The following is a 5,732-nucleotide window of genomic DNA, read 5'->3' as shown; positions in this document are numbered from 1 at the left end:
TCGAATTAGTTTGGCATAGCTCGAGAGAGTGTGTTCAGTAGAATAGGAAATCCTGTCGGAAGCCTATAATCACTATCGAACGAATTAATTAATTAACGAGGGGTAGGTGAACCGATATTCCCAACAAAGTCATTTCTCATTGAATTTTACTCAACATTTTAGATATTAATTCTCATTCGTTATTCATTGAATTGTTTTATTTGCACATTTATTTGAGCATAGTAGTGTTAAAACAATCAAATCCATTTTCGTCGCTAAATGTTCAATAACTGAAAATAACAATTGTTAAATACAGTCTTCAGTGGAACGATACTCGTACTCACGTACACTATATTATAACTCGACATCGTGCACTTGCGATTATTTTGAGCATATAAAACATATTTTTATTGAGAATTCCACAGTGCAAGTTTTGTTCGATCAAGTTTTTGGCACCGTTTCCGGGGACTGTTAATCTACAATTTAATTTTTAGTCTTTTTCTTTAGCGTTATTTTATTTTTCTTTAGCTAACAATCCGTATTTTATTCCAGATATCTTGTCTAGTGCATGCCAAAGTCACTTGACGTGGAGCTTGAGTTTGATCCTGAAATCGAAAAAACTTTCCGCAGGAGAAGACAGCAGCAGAGACTAAAAGAACTGATGGAGAGGCAGATGAATGATCAAGAGGAGGAACGTCGTGAAGATAGACATGTGGAGATACCGCGCCGCATACCAATGTTGGAGTATGCCCAACCTTCTTTGGAGGGTGCACGCCCTAGCATTGTGAGGCCTATCGTGCGGGCAAATCACTTTGAAATCAAGCCAGCCATAATCCAGATGATTCAGAACACAGTCCAATTTGGAGGAACTGCAATAGATGACCCAAACACGCACATCGCTGATTTTCTTGAAATTTGCGATACTTTTAAATTCAATGGAGTTTCTGATGTTGCTGTTAGGTTGCGTTTATTTCCTTTCTCCTTACGTGATAAAGCTAAAGCGTGGTTAAATTGTTTGCCCATAGGTTCGATCGCTACATGGGAGGACATGGCGAAAGCATTTCTCATCAAATACTTCCCTCCCTCCAAGACCATGAAGCTGCGGGCAGACATTACAACATTGCTCAATTCGATCAGGAATATCTATATGAGGCATGGGAACGCTTCAAGGATCTACTACGAAGATGCCCACATCACGAGTTACCACTTGGGTTAGTCGTTCAAACATTTTATTATGGTTTGCTTACTCCTAACCGTACTATGATAGATGCTGCCGCTTGTGGAAATCTGTTGAGAAAAACCGCGGAGGAAGGATATGAATTGTTAGAGGAAATGGCTACTAGCAGCTATAATCCTCAATCTGAAAGAAACAACCAGCGGAAGAGTGCAGGAGTTCACCAGGTAACTGATTTTTCTGCTATTACTGCACAACTTGATGTTTTAAACAGGAAACTAGACAGCTTGAATGTGGGTGGCACGGCGATGCGTCTTCAAGAGATATTGTATGAAAATTGTGGAGGGAAACACTATGCGAAGGACTGTCAAGATGACAATCCATTCTATGTGCAAAATGAGCCACCAGTGAATCAAGTGGGAGTCCAAAACTGCCCAAGGAATGACCCTTATTCGAACACATACAATCCTGGGTGGAGGCAACATCCCAACTTCTCATGGGGCGGTCAAAACAGTCAGAATAGACCGCAAGGAGGACAACAATATGGGAAACAACCGATGTACAGATCTGATCCTCCTAGAGAAGAAAAGTCCAACTTGGAGCAAATGATGTCTAAGTTTATTTCATCCACTGAAACTAGACTTCAAAACCAAGATGCATCGATAAAAGGGCTCGAGAATCAAATTGGACAGTTGGCAAAGATGATAGCAAGAGAGCCGGGCACCTTGCCAAGTAATACCGAGACTAATCAAAAAGAGCAAGTGAAGGCCATTGAGTTGAAGAGTGGGAAATTTTGGAGTCAAAGGGAAAAGAAAAAATTCAAATACCGGATGAACTGACTGAGACATCTAAAGGTAAGTCTTCTAACTCTACACCAGCACCCACTGCACAACCTAAAATTGTTATACCTCCTCCTTTTCCTGCAGCATTGAAAAAAGCAGAACTAGATGCACAATTCGGTAAGTTTCTTGAGGTATTTAAAAAATTGCATATCAATATTCCCTTCGCCGATGCTTTAATGAAAATTCCTAGTTATGCTAAATTTTCGAAGGACATTTTAGCTAATAAGAGGAAGTTGGAGGATCACATGACAGTGAACTTAACTGAAAATTGCTCCGCTTTGGTGCAAAACAAAATCCTACTGAAACTAAAAGACCCAGGGAGTTTCTCTATTCCTTGCATGATTGGTGATGTTGTTTTTCATGAAGCGTTATGTGATCTTGGTGCAAGTATTAATCTTATGCCATTGCATGTGTTTAGGAAACTTGGGTTGGGAGAGCCTAAGCCGACGAGGATGTCCTTGCAACTGGCTGACAGATCTGTCAAGTACCCCCGTGGAGTGATTGAGGATGTGCTAGTAAAAGTGGACAAGTTCATTTTTCCTGCGGATTTCGTGGTTCTCGACATGGAGGAGGATACAGAGATGTCTCTAATTTTGGGGAGACCGTTCCTTGCAACTGGCAATGCACTGATTGATGTGCAAGAAGGGAAGTTGAGATTGATAGTGGGCGAGGAAGAGATTAATTTTGATGTTTTTAATGCACTTAAGCACACACTGCACTCTGATAGTTGTTTTAGAATTGATGCCTTTGACTCTCTTGTGTCTCACTATGTGCAGGATGCTCTTAGGGACCCTTTGGAAGCCACTATCACTACTGAATTGGGAGAAGAGGAATTGGATGAAGAAAAAGTTGAAATAGTGGCACACTTTAATGCCAACCATCCATGGAGAAAGCCAATGAGGATGCGACTGGAGGATCTTGGAGAACGAAGAGATTTGACCCCTCAAAGGTCAAGCATCGAGAAGCCACCAACACTTGAGCTAAATCCGTTGCCTCCACACCTCAAGTACGTTTACTTAGGTGAGAATAACACTTTACCTGTCATTATTTCTGCTGTTTTGACATATGTGATGGAAGACAAACTGTTGGAGGTTCTGAAAGCGCACAAGGGTGCATTTGCATGAAAGGTGGCGGATATCAAATGGATCAATCCATCAGTCTGCATGCACAAGATCTTGATGGAAGACAAGTACTCACCTCTTGTGCAACCTCAGAGAAGATTGAATCCAAAGATGCAAGAGGTAGCAAAGGCAGAAACGATTAAACTTCTCGATGCAGGTATTATCTATCCTATATCTGATAGTGCATGAGTAAGTCCGATTCAGTGTGTGCCAAAAAATGGTGGGATTACTGTGATTACAAATGATAATAATGAACTAATACCCACCAGGACTGTTACGGTATGGCGTGTGTGCATTGATTATAGGAAATTGAATGATGCCACCCGAAAAGACCACTTTCCCATTCCCTTTATTGATCAAATGCTTGAGTGGTTAGCGGGTCATGAGTTTTATTGTTTTCTAGATGGGTATTCGGGGTATAATCAAATCACCATTGCACCTGAGGACCAAGAGAAAACCACTTTCACTTGTCCTTATGGAACTTTCGCTTTTCGCCGCATGCCGTTTGGTCTTTGTAATGCCCCTGCCACATTTCAACGATGCATGACCGCTATATTCCATGATATGATAGAAACTTTTCTTGAAATTTTTATGGATGACTTCTCTATTCTCGGCCCTTCTTTTGATGACTGTTTGCAGAACTTGAAGGTGGTGTTGTTGAGATGTGAGGAGACGAATTTGATGCTAAATTGGGAAAAGTGTCATTTTAATGGTACAAGAGGGAATTGACCTAGGGCACAAGATTTCGAAGCACGGAATAGAGGTGGATATGGCGAAAGTTGAAGTTATCAAGAAGTTACCACCTCCGGCATCCATAAAGGGAGTTAGAAGTTTTCTAGGCCACGCCGGTTTTTATCGGCGTTTTATAAAAGATTTTTCAAAAATTGACAAATCTCTATCTTCCTTACTTATGAAAGATGTGCCATTTGATTTCAATTCTGACTGTTTACAGGCATATGAGAATTTGAAGGAGCGCTTGGTGACGGCTCCTGTCTTGGTAGCACCGGATTGGGATCTACCTTTCGAGATCATGTGCGACGCCAGTGACACTGCAGTGGGGGCCGTACTTGACCAGCGGCAAAACAAGGTATTTCATACAATTTACTATGCAAGTAAGACCTTAGATGAGGCTCAATTGAATTATGCAACAACTGAGAAGGAATTACTTGCAGTAGTATTTGCACTTGACAAATTTCATTCATACCTTGTTTTGTCCAAAGTAATTGTATTCACTGATCATTCTGCCCTTAAATACTTACTTGCTAAAAAGATGCAAAGCCACGCTTACTTCGGTGGATTTTATTATTGCAAGAGTTTGACTTAGAAATCAAAGACAAGAAAGGTGTTGAGAATGTGGTAGCAGATCACTTGTCTAGATTAGAATTTATTTGTGATGATTCTGTCGATCATGCTATCAATGATTGGTTCCCTGATGAGCAACTATTTGAGATGAGAAATTGTCCTTGGTATGCAAATTTCGCTAACTTTCTTGTCACAGGCACACCTCCACCAAACCTATCGTTTCACCAACGAAAAAAATTCTTTTCTGACGTGAAATACTATTTTTGGGAGGAACCATTTTTGTTCAAAATCTGTGCAGATGCCGTGATAAGAAGGTGTGTTGCAGAGGAAGAGTTCGATCAAATTCTCAACCATTGCCATGACCGTGAGGTAGGTGGTCATTTCGAACCAACAAGGACGGAATCCAAGGTACTTGAATGTGGCTTTTATTGGCCAACCCTCTTTAAAGATGCTCGTTTTTATGTGCTACATTGTGATAAATGCTAGCGGTCAGGTAACATCTCTAACCGTCATGAAATGCCTTTAAAGAATATCATTGAGTGTGAGGTTTTTTATGTGTGGGGGATAGACTTCATGGGACCGTTTCCCAATTCTTTCACGAAAAAATACATCTTGGTTGTGGTGGATTATATTTCTAAGTGGGTAGAGGCGGAAGCATACGCCACTAATGATGCTCAAGTGGTCCTAAAATTTTTAAAGAAAAACATTTTTAACCGATTTGGAACACCACGAGCAATCATTAGTGATGGTGACACGCATTTTTGTAACAAACTATTTGAAAAACTTTTGAGCAAATATGGTGTCACGCATAAGATCTCTACCCCCTATCACCCCCAGACGAGTGGACAAGTGGAAGTGTCGAACCGAGAGATAAAGCGAATTTTGGAGAAAGTAGTAGGTGTCAGTAGGAAAGATTGGTCGGTAAGGTTAGATGATGCTCTTTGGGCATATAGGACTGCTTTTAAAACACCTATAGGCACTACATCGTATAGGCTTTTGTTTGGTAAAGCATGTCATCTACCCGTAGAGTTGGAGCATCGCGCATACTGGGCCACAAAAGCACTGAACTTAAATTTTACTGATGCAGGTGAACATCGTTTGCTTCAATTGGATCAATTAGAAGAGTTCCGAAATCTGGCCTATGATCTAGCCATGTCATACAAAGAAAAGACGAAGAAAGCTCATGATAAGCGAATCATTGAAAGAGAATTCAAAGAAGGACAAAATGTTCTGCTCTACAACGCCCGGTTGCGAATGTTTCTCGGAAAATTGAAGTCACGATGGTCCGGTCCATTCGTGATGTCGAAAGTTTAC

At 40.8% G+C, this 5,732-nt stretch overlaps 1 non-coding gene across 1 annotated transcript; it reads right to left on the bottom strand.

Moving 5' to 3' along the window:
- Nucleotides 1–1,076: 1,076 nt before the first annotated feature.
- On the bottom strand, nucleotides 1,077–1,181 carry LOC140831255 (small nucleolar RNA R71). The gene has a single exon (XR_012117831.1). It is a non-coding gene; the product is annotated as a small nucleolar RNA R71 (small nucleolar RNA).
- Nucleotides 1,182–5,732: the final 4,551 nt, after the last annotated feature.

The sequence above is a fragment of the Primulina eburnea genome, chromosome 4 (assembly GCF_022965805.1).
Source record: "Primulina eburnea isolate SZY01 chromosome 4, ASM2296580v1, whole genome shotgun sequence".
NCBI classification, from domain to species: domain Eukaryota; kingdom Viridiplantae; phylum Streptophyta; class Magnoliopsida; order Lamiales; family Gesneriaceae; genus Primulina; species Primulina eburnea.
Note: the sequence above shows the minus strand (reverse complement) of the source record. Positions and strands in the feature narration are given on the sequence as shown.